The 18,220-nt window shown below is 41.8% G+C and overlaps 1 long non-coding RNA gene across 1 annotated transcript in view; it reads right to left on the bottom strand.

The window, feature by feature from the left end:
• Positions 1-3,251: 3,251 nt before the first annotated feature.
• LOC311444266 overlaps positions 3,252-18,220 on the bottom strand; it is a 70,097-nt gene continuing 55,128 nt past the window's right edge. Inside the window, exon 2 of the long non-coding RNA XR_014697789.1 lies at positions 3,252-3,776. This is a non-coding gene — a long non-coding RNA (uncharacterized lncRNA). The remainder of the gene's footprint in view (positions 3,777-18,220) is intronic.

The raw sequence follows: 18,220 nt of genomic DNA, 5'->3' as shown, positions 1-18,220 counted from the left end.
GATCCTAGTCGACCAGGAAAGGAGATGATGTCCTGAACATTTCCCAGAAGACTGCTTCCAGGCCCAGGGCAGTGACTAGAACAGAGCCATGCCCAAAGCTTCTAGCTAAAATGTGTGAATGGTGCAATGGGGATCGAGAAACACTGCCCTGAGGTACAAGTCAGGACATATCAGAGGTAATACAGAGTGTGACCAGTCCTTCAGGCAGCAGACTACAGAACGTAGGAAGGAATGTCCCTTTGCACACCAGTATCTCATTTGTAGGTATGAATTATGCAATTATGAGCAAATTTGGCCAGTTAGGCACTAACAGACTACTTTAATTAGTCTTCAACTAGCAAGTAAGCTGCCAAGAGTAAAGAATGATCATGCAATCAGAAATGTTAACTTCCAAGGTGGTGTGACTAGCATCAGTACATCATATACCTATACCTACCTCTATCAGTATATCAGTCTAACCTTCTTCAGGCTTGACATACATCAGGTAACTTAGAAATGTCTAATAGTATGTACCTATGCAGATAAAGCTCTTACTACGTATGGGAAATTGATACTGTTTCTATATCATTCACACTGATTATATTTTATGGGAAATGCAGGATAAGAAAATCAATGTGATCACTGGTAATTCAAAATATTCGGGTCGTCCCTATCCACCTGCCCCAGTAAAGCCTGTCCAGAGAGATAAATGTCACTTCCCTTAAAGGTTTGCAAAGCCCTGCATTTTGCAGCCATGAGTAGTTGCCACCCCAATTGCTGCATTTACATGCTACTTAAGATACATCAGGGCATAATCTCACCTCATTGCGGAGGGGATTTACATACATAGTTCCCATTAGCATTTATAGGCAATACGCATATAACTCACAGCCCAACACAGAATGAAAATATAATTATCATAACCATTGCCACCTCGCACAAGGCTTGGGCCATTCTGAGGCATAGGTCTAATTAGCTCTAAGCTGCAGAAGATTTGCGTGTAGTAGTTTCTTTTTGACTTAATGCTCAGTGCTTGGTTTGAATATTCAAATATATTGTTTCCTTTTAAAGTAACTCCTTCCTGGCCCACTCTGTCATGTCAAAAGTCCCCTATCTTAGTGACTTTCCATAAAGATGTCCCCAGGAGCATTAAGGTATGTTTTTAGCCTGCTCTGTTGATCTCTCTGTTCTTGCTTCATTGTTTATAAATGCAAAAGACTAATGCTGCACTGGTGACACTTTTATTTTTTATTCACCAGGATTTGCCGGCAGTGAAGTTATGTAACACTAAAAGGAGACTTACATGCACTATTTCTAGATTAATGCTTTTTCTGTGTGCTGAATTCACTTCAAAAGTTTATGATCTTTGCAGAAGTGGTAACTCAAGTCCTTATCACATACATCTGCCAGCTTTCCTTGGGTGGAAATTGTTAATAACCCATCCAGTTCCCTGACTCCTCTTGTACTTCAGGAGCTCACCTAAGCTGGGAACAGCCGCTCTTGGCTTCCTGGGCAGGCAAAGAAGAGCCAGAAGCACCACCAGGAGACAATTAAGATTTTAGGAGGATTGAATGAAGCTCAAGAGGGTTTTATTTCTCTTTACTGAGATGAGAAATTTATCCCACCTTATCGTAAGGAACCTGGATGATGTACCTAGAATACCCTTTATGGAGTATTGATTTTAGGATGCTAGATCCATAACAATTTGGAGGTGAAAGGCCACGGCTATAGGAGCACATATCTGAGAATAATTTCTTTTAAAGGATTGCTGAGAGACGAGTACCTGTAAACTTGTTTTTTATAGCAGGCCAAATCTCCAGGTCTTTCTTTAGTTTCACTCTGCTCAACAGAATAAAGGCTTTTACTGGATACAGGATGAATAAGAAACAATGAGAAAGATCTTCAAGGTTTGGGTCTTCCTCTAGTAAGAGCCACCATACAACTCTCAGCGGCTGCCTGTATTCAGGAGCTCAGCTCAAGTGGGCTGCGCATTATGCAGAGAGTTCCCAATGCCACTTGAACTCTGAAGTGCATCTCCAACCACAAATACATTCACCAGCTCAAGAGCCTGCAAACAAGGTAAACTACTGCGTTTGATGCGGGGGATCTCTGGTACTCCTAAGTGTGCATCTTTGCATTGCAGATGAGTTGGTCATATGGAAAGCCCCTGCTGAAAGGGATATCCCACTCCAGCCTTTATCTATAGCCACATGCCTCTGCCTCTCCCCTCCCTGATGGATCTGTTCATCATAAGGTCACTGGGCAGCTGGTTGACTTGCAAAATAAATTAATAGTTTGCTGCAGGAGCAACCACTTGAATTGACTCATCCCATAGAGATGCAATTTCGAGTTCTGATCCAAAGGGGAATTTTTACATGCAGTGGGTGGGAGTCTGTCTGCTTTTTTGGTGCAGCTCTTCATCAGAAACCCTTAGGTTGTCAGGCCTGGGGTAGAAAAAGGAGAAAAAATGAAGTGGGAGATGCTAAGGACAAGATGATCTGTGAGTGTGTGCAGCATTAATTGTCATATTGATTGAGGGTTTCAAGGGAGATACAAATGGATGAAGAAATGTTAAATTAATAGAATGGTACCAGGAATTAACCAGATATTACAGGGTGGATCCTTATCCCTTCCTTTCCACTGTTTAAGCATTCAGAAAGTCCATCTGTGAAAGACTTCCCACTTGAGAAGCTTTGAGATAAATACTAAGCAATGTATCTTGCTTATTTATCATTTTGTACCACCAAGTGCAAATACCACTGAATTTTATTTCTACTTCCATGTGAAGTCCTTTTTCAAGAGTTCTTCTCTCAGGGAACTGCAGCGGCTTGAGATGGATGATGCAGTTACCTTGCCTTTCTTTATAGTCACCCTGGGGATTTGCAAAATATGAGGAAACAGGTTCCAGTCAAGAGAGTAGAAAATGAGGGAAAACACTGTTCTAAGTATATCGTGGTCTACACATTGAACATGATTATTTTACATTAAAAAAAAAAAAAAAAAGAAAAAAGGTAAAGAAAAGAAAGAAAATAAAAAATAAAAAAAAAGGAGCCCCAAAGAGCAGTTCTCACTATGGAACCCAAGAAAATGAAAGATGCTCCATGATCTCCTAAATTCAGCCCTCCAAGGCCCAGCCAAGTCTTCACCCACGGCTTCACTCACTGGCAACCCAACCTGTGCCCTTGTTGAGGAAAATCCTAAGAAATTTATTCTTGTTTATAGCCTCTGTGATGGTGAAGAGCCAAAGACGGAAAGAAAACACATCTGGCCAATGGTATATATCGATTTTATTTTCATTCATAATGTGCAGCAACATTTTGCTTCTTCCATCTCCAGTTTTTGAGACCAAAGTTTCTTTAAGCTTTTAGAAGAGCCATGTGAAAAGCCACATCAAATCTGAATTTAGAAGTGAACCAGCTCCTGCAAGTTTCATCTCTTGGGCATTCAATCATTCAATGAAAACGAGAGATCTTGCAACAAAAGTAATCTCAATTATTTCACAGAACTTTCTGCTTTGACGAAAATAAAGCTGACAGTTGGAGGGAACGTGGTAAGAGAGGGCTGAATGGAAAATTTTCGGCCAGCAGTTCCCTGAGCTGCTTCCTCTGATACACACATTGAGGATTTGGAAGCTGAAACCTTCCATCAAGTCACTGGGCTGCCTTTCTGCTGAGGTTGCCTCCTGAAAAAGGGCACCTCTGGCCACCGTTCAGTCCTGCTTCTCTCCAGTTTGATTATCACGCTCAGGCCGGGTGTCCAGCAGGCAAGAAGCACTCTCCCAGGGCCAAGATCAATCTCTAGAGGGAAAGGAAACAAGTCACCATCTCCCTTTCCTTCCTGGTAGTGTTGGCGGCCTCCATTGCATCAACGATGTAACTCCCTAATGTGAACTCATCGAAAAATCCCCCTCGCAGTGGCACCAGTGCCATTTCAATCAACATCTGACTCCTTCAGAAAGGCGTCACGAGCCTGCTTTGTTCCACTTGCTGCTCTGGAAGAAGGAGATAAGTGACACGCTCCAACTTGCCGAGGGCTTTGGGAAAGTCATCTTGCTGGGGGAACTGAAGGAAAAGTCTCCCTGGGAATAGCGGCTCATATTTAACCTCCCCTAGATCATGTCAATGAGAGTCTGGAGAGAACAGGTCTTTCATTTTTCTTCCTCAGTAAGCTACCATATGTACCTCATCCCCCACTTAAGCTATGAGATTGATGGCTAAATTGCTTAACCCCGGTGTTTTTAATTAATTAGGTCTACTTCATAGAAGGTTTAATACAGTAGTTTAATTTAGACTTTGCTCAGTGCATGATATAAAATCCAGATTTATTACTATTTTTTATCAATTTTTATTTTTATATGACTCAGTCACTCATATAAAAAGACTACTGTATGTTATAGACTTTAAAAAGTGATTCCCTGTAGGTATTGTAAAGTATAGGGTCTATTATATGACAGTAGTGTGTTTATTGCTAAGTTTTGATGCATTGTTCAGGAATCCATTGAAAGATGGCATATAGAAAGGATATTTTATCCTGTGAAATAGTACGGTAAAGTACCTGTTCTTTTTAAATATCATTTTACAGTGCTTTTACATAATACTGAAGTGTATGAGATAACCACTGCTTGAAGAAACTCAATACCCACAAAAAAATTACTTTGAATCTTTAAAGAATAAAAAAGGCACAACAATTTGTTGACAGCTCTTTTGTAAAAGACCTGCAGAGCTGTAATCTGGCAAAATCCACTGCTACTCTTGGTTAATGAGCAATTTGTTAGTTAACAGATGTTGTTATAACATGAGAGGTATCTGGTTTATAACAGCAATACTTAATCATGGGGCGGGGTGGCAGAATCATTTATAAGAGCCGATGGAGTGGCATAGTGGCAACAGTAAGTGCAGCCATGTGGGAGCACAAGGTGAAGGGGTCGCATATCTATTCTGGTGCTTGCGCTTGTGCTCTGACTTGGGTGATCCTGGTTGCATTCTGCAAAATTCCAGCAAAAATTCTGACTTTAGAAGAATCAGATATGTTCTGTTGTGTAAATCTGGTCTCATGCACATAAAAAGTAAAAGAGATCTTGAGGTGACCCAGGAATGGAGGTCACATAAGTACCTCACCTAGACAACAAAGCTCTGGACCAGGTTTAACTCCCACTATTTCAGCTATGAAATATGAAATAGCTATGAAAGCTATTTCAAAGTAAGCATACAAAATCTTTATTCTCTTCCTTGAATTTTGGCCCAATGAGCCCAGGCAGTTTGTTTCTTTTCTGAGGATAATACACCAGGATATTGCTTTACCATATTTTTTTTCCAGAGTGCTAAACAAATACAAGGGTACTTATGTCTCTAACTAGAGAAAAACAGGGAAATAGGGGAGAATAAAGACACCAAGGAGCTCACACAATGCCTCTCCTGTCCAGCTGTAATCATGCCTACCAAAAACATGACAAGATGAAGTCTCTCAGGGCATGCCACAAGCAAAACCAGGTAAATTAAAACAATACAACAATACAACAAACAAGCACGTTATAAATATCAAGTTGACTTTCCAGATGAAGATTTAGGCCCAGAAAGTGTGAGGTTTTTTAGGTTAATTATAAAACCTTCAAGGTGTTACCCATTCCAAAACATAGGCAGTGATCATATTTCGTGGAAAAATAATGTCTTGACATTGTACCTGTAAATCCAGATATAAAACGCTACCTGGGAAAAACCTAGGAAAGGAAAATGTGGCACTTCATGTCACCACATTTGACATCATGAAAGTAGCAAATACTTAAGAAGAGAGGATTCAGCCCCCCTTGCTGCCCTTTACTTCCACTTCAACAGACATTTCCTCCTTCCTGTAAGAATTATTTGTCTCACCTGAGCAGACCTGCAGACAGATAACCTTCATCCTCGAGTCAGTCCTCTCAGCCACTGCACAGGCTAAAAGCAGTGGATGCTCAGTGCAAGTTATTGATAAGCAGAAGACATCACAGCGCCTGCTTTTACCAGCAAACCACCTAGCAGCACTTCAGCAGCAGCTTCACAGGAGCCAAAGAGGACCTGGAGAGGAGCATTTGCTCAGTACAGCCATCCTGGATTCCTTAAGGGAAGACATCGTAGCTTCCCAATGGTCCAACCTTCCACCAAAGGCAGTGCATATTAAGGATGGGAAGGAGCTCCAGAACTTCAGGTGAACAGCCCCAAAATATCCCCTCTGTAAAGCCAGAGGAGTGGGGACAAAAGTGAGGGTTTTTTTCCAACTCTTTCCTAGGTAGTGTCAGCTCAAAGCAAGAGTCCATAGTATTTCTCATGCAAATGCATGCAGGGCAGTTGACAATAAAGGCACAATCAATAATATGTAGTTAAAAAAAAAAAAAAGGCTCTATTAGAAGAAAGAACAAGTGCAGGTTAAAAGGTAAGCTTGCAGCGTAGATTCAAATCAACGTATTGACTCAGCTTTACAGATCCCCAGCCCAAAATGAATTCCACACAGTAACTAAGCAGTTGCCTTCCAAAGGTGTTAAGCCTATTTGTGTTTTGTTTGTTTTGGAACGGCCAATAAAGCAGCTTTAGATGATGTCAAATAGTGCTTAGGCCCATACAGAGACAGCTGCTCAGATAAATACTCAAACCCTAAACCATGTTCTGTTTTATAAGTCATCAAAAGCTCTTTGAAAATCCACTTGATACGTGGCTGGGAGCTAATGCGACTTCCTCACACCTGCCAAACCACTTGGGGCAGGTCAGAAAAAGGCACTAAGTTTGCTCACCAGTTTGAGCTTCTGCTGTTATTTTCTCCTAGCAAAATTATAGACCCTTATATCTTTCTGAAGAGTAGTTTCCATATGACACTGGGGTCCCTGAGGTCAGACACTGCCACTACTTCTCATAGCATAAAAGTGGTAGATAATCATAAGCACGTAGAAGGGCTAAGAGGACAACCTAACCTGCCTGAAGGCGCTTCCCATCATTTTATTCAAGACAATTGCTGTAGCCAGGCAAGCCCTTCAGACTGTTCTTTCTCTACATTTTATTCTTTTTTCTATTGTTTCCTTTGACTTGTAATTAAAACCCCTCAGACTTGAATTTTGCCTTTAGCTTTCTATTTTACTCAGATAAACGTATAGTGCACTTTTACTATAATACAGGGAAAGCACCATAGAGGCCCTGTAAAGAGAATCATTTGGGTGTCTGTGGGATGAGAGGTGTCTCCAGTCCTAATCCCTGTTACACTGGTGTTAGTTAAGAGTCATTCTATAAAAGCCAAGGAAATCTTCAGAGCTAAGAGCTGAAGGTGCTTTGTGGTCTCACATTCAGCCCTAGTGACCATATGCAAAACTGAGTGGTTAAGAAACTTTCTACTAACTCTTTATGCCAAACAAAACAGAAGGAGGTGCTTTAGGGTGTAACACCATGCACTTTTTAAATTCTGAGCCCCCATTTAAAACTAGTCTCTAGCAGAAATAATGGGAGGGACATGCCCCAGTCTCCCATCTATTTCTGCTGTGAATCAGAAAAAAAAAAAAAAAAAAAAAAAGGGAGGTAAGGCAAGGAGCAGCTTGCTGAACGGGTGCTGTGCTTTAGACAGCCAGACAGGGCTCAGCAAGAGTTACGCACCAGCTCTGGCAGTATTCTTCTGGGCACAGAAAGAAAAGCTTCCAAGAGAGTTTGAGAAGAAATATCTGTGGGTGGGCTTCTGCAAATGCTTGACTCCGACACCCCAGCCTTAGTCCTTCTTGAGAAGACAAAGCTACCTTTCTGAGCATGACATACACAATTTTAATCCTAGAGTGCTCCATGTTACAGGTTAGGAGAGATGGTTGGTTAATGGAACTTTCTACAGATTCACATCTCTACCTTCGCCACAGGTGGCTTGAACAAATGCTTAAAAAAAAAAAAAAAAAAAAAAAAAAAAAAGGCAACGGAGAGGAAAAAAATAAAAGGAAGGGACCAGTGTATCCTTTGTCCAAAGTAGTCTCTGTGCTATGACTTATCCAAAGTGTGGATCAGAACTGGTAGGATTCCTCAGAGTTACTGAAAACCAACACAGTCACTTCCTTCTGAAATGTTGATGAGCAGCTGAAACTTTCAGAGAAGGTGAAAATTAAGGCAGATTGTTTGATGGCAATAATGGTTTCTTCAATGCAACATGATCATTTTCTTTTTATAAAGAGGACAGAAGGGATAACATGGCCAACACCAATCAAACCATTTACAATGGCCAAAAGAGATGGAGCTGAGGCCTTCAAGTACTACAAAGAAGCCAAGTAGGGTAAGGAGAAAGATGACAAGAAGTTGGATACAAGTGCAAAATTATTTCCTTTCCATTCAACATAATAATAGACCTACAGCTGACCTTGAAACTTCCAAAAGGTGCCCTTGTATTGAGGCCTGGAAACAGTAGAAACAGCAGAGGGCTTCTGATCTCTAGGAACTTCACTCACTCACTGAACTTTTGAGCTGTCATTTCCAATAAACTTGGCTGCAGATGAACCAGAACTTTTTTTTTTTTTTTTTTTTAAAGGAAAACTATTCATAGTTTGAAAAAAGAATTGCGGGGATTTTTTCCCTTTGTCGTTCCATTTGACGTCCAAAAAAACTACAATATCCTTGTGGAGTAGAAAGTGAAATAGATGGAAGAGGAAAAGCGGTAAGAATAATGTTACAATGAAACCACAAGCAATAGAAGAGGAAATGTTAAAGACCCCAAACCCAAAGAGAAAAATCAAGCTAAGAGCACATCTTTAAAGCAAGTGAGACCCAAATGTGCTTAGGGAAATTAAGCGATTCCCTATACGAGCTACTTTCTCATTTTAAAATGGGTTGATAATGATTAGCAACCAACATATTAAATGAATATCTCTTTCTACTATCAAAAGTTTTAACTCATCTTTACCAGACTTGACTCCTAAACCTAAGCAGTTCAGGAAGGTGACCTGAGATGACAGCAGAGGATGACATACTATTGACTACAGTGAAGAAGTAGGAGGAACAATTGTGCCTATCAATTATTGAACAGAGAGAAAGGAAGGACTCAGCGAATAACTAATACATGGAAGCCTCCATGTCTGTGCTCTGTGCAGGCTTTGGTAGGGCAGATTTATAAGAAAATGCAGTATTATTACAGATAAAAATTAGGGGTAATGTGATCAAATGGTTTCTCTTTAATTAAAGTCATTAAAAATGTGTTTTCTGTCAATCTGATATAAAGCAATGTAATCTTTGAAATACTAGGCAAATGTTCCCCACATTGTCCTGAACAGGGAACATGAAGTTGGGCATTGAAAACCTCCACAAAATACCTGGTAGCAATACTAAAGTAGCCAGTTAATAAATTTTGAGCTGATAAATGGGAAGAGCAACAGTACAGCGATAAATTCCTATGTCTACCCTCCAGTCAATAGGTTTCTCTTGTTCTATATTCAAGCTGAGTGTTTTTCACCTTGTACAGAGAATCAATGCAAAATTTAGGCTACGTTTAAATTTGTATATACCAAAGCTTTTCAAAGCTTCCTGAATATTTCCCAAGCATTCTCATGACTTCTGTACATGTTTTTTCATTTTCTAGCAGAGAAGGATTGCAATTTTTAACTTGTTCCCATCCTGCTCCCACTTCCTGTCATTCTGTGCCTGCTTTGCATCTTGTATATTGACCTTTCTGATGTAGCAGAGATTTACAAGCCGAACTACCTTGCTGAGGCCCTTTTAGGTCCCAGAAATAGAAAGAACCTTGCCAGGGGTAGATGCATGCATGAAATGAGATAGCATATTGTACATCTGATAAAGCTTCCTTGACTTAGCTGTCTGAAAATCATTACCTGTGTCTATTTCTGTAACGCATATCGATCAAAAAAGTGCATGCTTCTTACCGGCTCTTGAAAAACAAAGTTTTAGCCAGATATGATCTGAACTGACATGTCTACCAAAATGGTGATGTGCAACAAGAAAGCAAAGGAAATAAACTCCCTGAAATGATCCCTCTTAAAATGGAATAAATAGCACATGGCTCCAAATCCTTTCCTTTTACTCTAGAACTACTTTAGGGATTAAAAGTACAACTTGCCTAATGACCTTTATAAAAAGGAAGTGAAAAAAAGATTTCCAGGCATACAGCTGAAATGTGCTCTTCATTATGACGGGATTAAGTCTGAACAAATCCACTGACTCCAGTGGTGTTACCTCAGCTTTACACCGCTGCACCCAGAGCTCCCTCAGCCTCAGCAGAGCTGCAGCGGGTTTCCTTTGCTGTCTCAGATCGAGATCCAAACACAAAGCTCAGGTTTCTTCTGGCTGGGAAGGAGGAAGTTTCATTTTTCAAGTCTACCATGGATTGGCAGTGGTCGTTTTTTGAAAGGCTGTTGGTATTCGTAGCCATCTCAGATCCACCGAAAACAATGGCTTTAGCGTGGGAAGGACCAGATCTGTTGCTAATTTGTTTTATGGGAGGCCTTTTAGCAGAAAAATTTGATCTGGAACTCAGTAAAAGAATCAGAAAAAGAAGAGCAAGTGAAGTCGGGGGATTTGAGATCAGAGGTTTTGCTTCTGACACATCCTTGCTTATTGATAACATGGAGAGTCCCCTTCGGCATTACAAGATCAAATACAAAAGTTGCCATCCCCCTGCATGCTGCTTGGCACTTCCAGCTCCTTTTGCAACTGGTAGGGAGACAGCAGGTTGCAGGATCAGGCTGTGCGGGTGCCAGGGAAGGCTGACAGCCCCTTCCAGCCACCTCACAAGGAGGATTGGTCCTCAGTGACAGCAGAAACACTCCCAAAGCCTAAGCACGGGCAGGCTGGTGTCAGGTCATGGGCGTAGGGATGCCTCACCAAACAGTTGGGATTTTAATAGGCTAGATATTGTCCCAGCGCTTGGTATTCATTGATAATAATAGAGACGATATGTACGTAATAGATTTGCTGTTTAGGCAGATGATTCATGTTAAGCCATAGGCATTCGGTGGCAAACATCATTAGTTCCAATTGTGTGAGAGAAAGGCTCGGGAAGAGGAGGCACAATCTGGCCTCTCTCGCAAACAGCTGTGTTTTCAAATCACCATTCTCGGGTTGTTTCCTGTAGTTGTTGGTATATACTGTACACTGAAAATTAGGCCTCAAAAACACTTATTAAAAATTTATACAGCTTATGACAGGCTCTTTCAGAAACATAACCCTTAACTAATTCATGTTCACTTACCCTGCAGTTTTCTATTTATAATACTTTACAATTTCTGTGTATTTGTATTATAAATTATTCAATGACATCAAGGTTTTTATTTTGATGAGAGAATTTTTGATGAATTTGACAGAGTAATTACTTCAAATCCTGTTCTGGATTGCTATGAAAATATTTAATTTTATTTACTTCAATAAATAATTAAAATGTGAGAGTAGCAAGCGTACTCGCAGTGCCTTATAGCCTGTGACTTCTGTTTGCTTCTCCCTAATTAAAATAGCAATGTTTATGTGTGTACTGATTTAAAATAATAATAAATTACCAGCTGGGGAGGGACATCTAAAGGAGGAAGAAAAAGACTCTTGTAGCAGCAAGCACAGTCTTAAGGATAGGAAGAAATTATTCTGGAGAAATAGGAAGTTAGCGGTCCCCCAGTGCGGTTAGAAGGAGGCACTCCGGATAGAATCTCTGCAAGGTTCATGTTACCCAAATGAAGATTATTCCTTTTGTGGATTTAAAGTTTAAGAACAGGCAGCTTTTCTAGATGCTCCCAGACTGATTCAGCAAATATTTTAAGCGTGTGCTTAACTTGAACCTGTGAGCAGTTCCACGTATTTCAAGAACACTCACGCTCACATTTCAATTACAGTATTTACTGAAGTGTTGTTCTGGCAGCAGCCTAGATCATCTGCTAAATCAAAGATTAAGATTCCACGTTGTGATTTGTGCTACATTGTCTCTTAACTCTCCATAATATAATCCAAAACAAATACTCTTTGTCCCATTACAGAAAGCTCAGGTCACAATGGTCACTGGTTTGTAGGCTGCGGTCCTCTATTTCCCCAAAGGATTTCCATAGGGTCAAATCTGTTTCTAAGTCTCATATGTAGTTTTAGGGCTCAAAGGCAGCAAAACTGTATGTATAAGACAGAAAGAAAAAGAAAAAAGCTTGAATCCTCAGAACCTCTCAATTGTTTTATAGGTCACAAACAGGCACATATTAAAAGTTTTTAATTACACTGAAGCCATCAAGCATGCAAGTGCATAGTCATTATCATATAATAACAGGTTAATTACCTCATTAGTTGGCTTTTTTGACATTAAAGCTTGCTCGTTATTGCCACGTACAATGGTGATCTGGGTACCCACAGGCTGGTAATTGAGAAAAATTGACATTTCTTGACAAAATAACTGTTTGTATTTCACAGGAATGGAGTGAAGGGGGGACGGGACATTGGTTAAACAGCTGCAAGCAAAAGGAGAAATATTTTCCTTTTTTTTTTTTTTTTTTTTTTTTTGCTTCAGTTTTTGGCATTTGCATGGCTGAAAGAGGTAAAGAACAGCTGATCCTCACTGGCAGTGAGGGACCGAGCTTTTTGGTCGCAGGTAAGAATTTGGTCTCAGCCATCAAACCATGAGTGAAAGTCAGTGCCATCTGTTGGCAGGTCACCAGACTGTCTGCAGAGTGCACGGGTGATGCATCGGACCAATTCCTCCTGGACAGACGTTCATACTTCCCCCCCACACCCTGACAGATCTGAAACAAATTGGCACACTGGGTGGCAGCATCAGGAGAGAGGACGCAACCTGAATATTCACAGGGCTGCTGAACGCAACGGCAAAGACTTGGGGACCGACCACGATGCCCAGTTACTCCATAACCTCACCAGGCACCATCTCTATAACCCAGACACAAACTTCACCCCCTCATTCACCCCCAAGTGCCTTTCAGTGACACAGCTTGGGCAACACAGGAGGAGTTTTTAACCCCAAGCACAGGACACGAGATGCTGCAAAGAGTTGCAGCCACAGTGCCGCACCACAGGAGCTTGCACCCAGCTCCCCTACAGATCAGCCGCTCTCCCTGTCCCTCCCAGCACTGACACATACATAGACACACACACACACACAGACAGATGTACACACGCACCCACACACCCACAGACACACGCACCCACACGCCGGGATTTCATCGTGAGCTCCAATGTGACTACAAGTCACGGCTGGCAATAAATCCTCGCTGCTGGTATCCAGCTGGATTGCCTGGTGGCAGGTTAATCCAATAGCGAACCCTAATAACACGACTTTCAGCTTGCTGTAAAAGCAATTCCTGCGCAAAGTGCCATATTTCTGTGGCAGTGCCTCACGTCGCAGCGAGTAACGCGTTCTGTCACAGGCTGTTGTAAACACTCGGGCTGCTTGGCGTGCACCGTGCGCAATTCGTCTGAGCGGAGACCTAAAATCTTACACCTGACTGTTTCACTCACTATCAAGCCTAAATAAAGCCTCAACGGCAGAAGCAAGCAGGGAACGCAAACCAGTTGTGACTGGTGCTCGCAGCCGAACGCTTAGGAGCAGAAGACACGGGGCTGGGGTTTTGCTTTTGCTTTCCGTGGTGCCACTAGAAGTAGCAGCAGAAGGGGAGGTCTGGCCTGGGAGAGGGGCTGCCTGCCGGCCAAGCACTTCTAAGGGATGGGAGAGGAGGAATCAGAGCTCGTCCTTGCTGCGACTAAAATGCCAGCATTTACTTGGCTATGGGTTCAGGCATAACGAGGTTTGGAGCTGAAGGAGGTCTGGTAGCTAAAAGGAGCACGGAGAACCTCTCCGCCCAGCTATTCATGGCTACTATTGATTTGTTCGTAACCTCAGGAGAGTCTTGTTGGGGCCAAAATGTTCTCACATTGGAAGCCAAAAGTTTATTTAAGATAATGCAGCTGTTAAATAAGCATCTTCATTTTCAGAGGGGGTAATATCAAAGAATGGAAGGGGAATGCAATACAATGCACCTTTTCTGTTAATCTTTTACTTGCATTCATTCAAAGACATGAGTCTATAGGACGCCAAACGCCGTGTCATGTAAAACAGTGTTTGGCATCTGGTTTTCCCTTCATCTTTCTCCTTTTCTATTCTTTTATTTTATTTCTAGTGTGTGCAGCTAACACTGAAGATTTTATTTTTCCTTTTTAATGGAGCGATTGTTATTGACTACCTGGTGCCTGTGTTCATGGGGTAGGAAAATAACCCAATAAAATCTGCTGAACCTAAAAATAAAGAACCCAAAACAACAACAGGAGCTCTCTGTATCATGTGCACCTGGAAAAAAAGAAGTGCTGTAATTTGTGCAGTCTACTGCACATTAGGAAATACGATACTGTGGTGGGCTTGTCTGTATCCCGCTAACCAAGGGACCCGGGGCAAGCTGCCTACTTGTCCCACCACTGCTCTGCTCTATCCTACACGAGGGATACAATGCAGCAGTGGTAGAGCTCATTCACAGATTTTCAAGTTCCCCGAGAGCAACTTCCAGTAAGAATTAGCCAGAGCTTGAAGTCTTACATTGGAAGCTTAAAAAATTTATAAAGCTTGGAAATCCCAGGTTCAATAAATGCTCCTCGGTAACAAGCCCTGTTAGGATGTTCCAAAACCCATACCAATAAAATCCCGCCTGCAACAATCCCAAGAACTAATTTACATTTGCAATTGCTCAGCACTGCATTCGAGCATCTCCTCTCCTCTGCTGGTCCACTAGGACTAATTACAAATCATTAAATGTTGACTGCAATGGAAGCAGACACCACCCCACTTCAACCCAAGACCTTGGTGTTCTTCCTTTGAGAAGGAGGACATTAACTGCACCAGGGAACAAACACCAATGGAGTTTTACCACTGAAACAATAAAACAAATTTTAAATTGTGTAAAAAAGGGGAGGAAAAATCCTTCCTCCAGAAACGTCTTGGGTGGGAAGTGGCATCAGTCATGCCACAAGGACAGGAGGGGCAAGCAGACTTTATTGGAAAATAAAGATGTGAGTAAATCTACTCTGATATAAAATGCCCCTTTTGGATTCAATTAAGAGTCACCTTTTTAGGTGACCAGGAATGAAACTTCTCTTTTAAGGGCACCGCTCTGTATCTGACTTTTCACACAGAAAAGCATATGGCAAAAAAAGCAGGAAGCAGGGATTAAGGTACATTTTAACGGGCAGCATGTTCAGCCAGATGGCCTCGTCCCTGCTCCTCAACTTCAGTATGCTTTTTCCCCCCTCCAGAGTTATTTTGATTGGATTCCTTCCCCAAATAAGAATAAAACCTCCACAATTTATGCTATTTTAATGCATACTCCTCAGTTCACCTCACCCCATTCCTCATGCACAGGCTTTTTATACGCAAGTCACGGTGTAAAGAGAAGCAAGATCCTTCCTGGGCACGACACAACTCCCAGCTGCCCAGCCCTGGAGTCCAAAAAAAAGTCCGAAGCAGGGTGCAAATCTGGAAGGATTTTTTCTCCTGGCCACTCCTTGCCTGTTTCCCTCACTGCCATTGAAACTGCCTGTCTGTGCACCAGTAAGAGCCCCCGGGGCTGCAGAGCTGTTCAAAAGCGTCTCCTGCCTGTTCAAAAAGCTGGGCAGAACCAAGAATTCCCATGCCCACACCAAGAGTGATGGCATCAGTAAATTGACCAAGAAAAGAAACACAAGAAAAAAGAAACCATTGTCTGTTGAAAGGGGAGGAAGACGATGGCAATTAGATTGGTTTGGATGCTCTTAAGAAAGCACAGCTAAAGAAGAACCACAGTTCAAAGGCATTCCTATGATGGCATTCCCATGTCAGGGCATTTAAAAATTGTCCACTGTTCCTTTTAAAAAAAAAAAAAAAACTAAGTGGAAAATAGAAAGTCCTCTAGAACTGAATTAGCAGAGGTGAAACTAATTGTCAACAGAGATTAACAGAAAAAAACTTGGGAAGAGAGAAGAGCACAGGTTCGGTGCTTCAGTTTGGAGAGTCTCGGCACAGCAAAGAAGGAAACAGAGAAATGCCAACATCCGCTCAGGTATATATAACAGCAGGTGTTACCTATACCTATGCCTGCATACACACACACACTCACACATATATATACATGAAAAAAATATAAAGCAAGCAAGCAATCCTGTTTTAAGAGAAATACACTATTTTTATGGCATACAGAAAACAGTAATGATGATTACACTTCCTCAGTGGAAGCCTTCATGAATACAATGTAAATTGCACGACACGAATGCGAGAATAAGGCTTCACAACGCTGACAAATAGCAACTGGAGAGGTTTGGATGAAACATGGAGGAGGGAGCAGTGGGGAACTTCCCGTGGCTGGAGCTGGACAGTGTGTAATGGGCAAAATTCATTATCTTAAACTTTTGGCTATGATGTGTAATTGTTAACCTCTGCCGTTAGTTCAAGGCTCCTTTCAGTAAAATATATGGGTTGCCATCAAAGCTGATTTGGATTAGGAGGCAAGCATGTGCCCTCACTTTTAGGTTATATTAATACACCAAAATCAATAACATGCCATAGCTTTCAGAAGTAGTAATAAAACACCCTAAAATATTCCCAGAATACTTCTATAAATTATTTGCTCAATGTACTTATGTTAAAAAGGTTGTCAGTTACAGTGCTCTGAAAGACTCTAAAATTACAAGTCATCGTATTTGTATTTGATAAACCCCCTGCTGTTTTGGGTCAGAGAGGGCTCCAGAACGGGGAGAAAAAATCATTATTTTCCCTAATAAATAAATTACTTGCCTGTATTTCATGTATCACTAAAGCCTGCCGGTATTGAGGACTTAAATAATAAATAGCAAAATAGCTCCATTCATTTATTAATAATAATGCATCTTTTCTTCCTTTTACCATATTTGCGGGCAATGGATTGAACGGTAGGCAGGTGGAAGGACAAATAGTTGGGCCACTGGGAACATTTAAAACTTTCCAGTGTAAGGTGAACACGTCAGCACTGACAGCCCTTTTAGCTTTGCCAGTGGTGTGGTGCCAGGGCTCTCTACTGTCTGTGCCAGAGCCTTTGGGCTACGAGAGTGTAAAACACCTCGGAAACCTCATTAGCTAATGGACTTCTCATATGTGGGTATTTCTCAAATAGATACCCATTTTTGATTAGTCATCACGATACCTGTTCAGTCCTGCTCCATGTAGGCACCTCGCTGCCCTCGGCAGGTTTAATGCTCATAACACGCTAGCGGGGCAGCCCCATCCCTCTCTGCATGGGTGGAAGCAGACGTTGGGCAAGCAAGTGGCAGCAAGCAAGGGGCTGATCCAGATACACGGCTCTTTTATAGTCAGCTAACCAGAGATTTGTTTTATTTGTGACTGTGCTCAGCATAAATTGCTCATTTCCTTTCTGATCCAGCCTACAACTACATCTATCTGATGATTTTTAACAGCCATTCCCTTTCATGGCTCTTTGATTTAAAGAAAAATAAAACATGAGCAGTTGGCCAGAGAGGTGCAGGCTTCTCAAGCTCTGAGACATCCAGAAAAATACCTCCCTCCTGTAGGCAGGGTACTGCAGCTGACTGCAATAGCAGTGGCTCCAATGTTTATTGTCTTTTGGTCTTAGGGACCAAAGTCTTAAACGCCACCAGCAGCCCAGCCTCTGGGTAGGAGGAGAGGTGGGTGAGCATGGCTTTCAGTGGCATGCCCTAATCCAGCTCCTCCCAGGGAGAGTTACAAGAACCCACACACACAGATGACCACTTCCATCACCTCTTTTCTTCCAGAAGAAGAAAGAGAGCTGGAACCTCAGTGTTTGTGTAGGTCATGGCATCAGCATGTCTGGTAAATGAACTCCTTTCTTCACCCACGTGGTGCAGATGGGATGTAAGGAGCCTCATATTAACCAGAAAGTCACCTCTGCCCTTTACCTGGAGGGGTAATCTTTTTCACTGGTCAGGAGGAAAGCACTTTGCATTCTCAGTCTCTCAAAAAAAAAAAAAAAAAAAAAAAAAAAAAAAAAAAAAAAAAAACTCATTCTTGACAAAATAAAAAACCAAGAAAAGAGAAAAATACCTTGCATCCTACCACACGTATCAGACAGGCTTACAAGAGACAGTACCAAAATCTGGCAGCTCCCAGTCTCGGGTAGGAGGGGCTGTCAGCATTTCAGCTCACCACCATTAAACAGAGCGAGTATGGTGGCACTCAGTCAGGGTGCAGAGTCTTCAAGAGCATGCCCTGCTACCCTCCAAAGGAATTTAATCACACAGCCAGCTACAGGAACTTCACTTCCAACTACCTACAGAGT

This window comes from Aythya ferina, assembly GCF_964211825.1.
Source record: "Aythya ferina genome assembly, chromosome: 14".
Taxonomy (NCBI): Eukaryota; Metazoa; Chordata; class Aves; order Anseriformes; family Anatidae; genus Aythya; species Aythya ferina.
The sequence above is the reverse complement of the archived record's forward strand: the minus strand, read 5'-3'. Positions and strand labels throughout refer to the sequence as shown.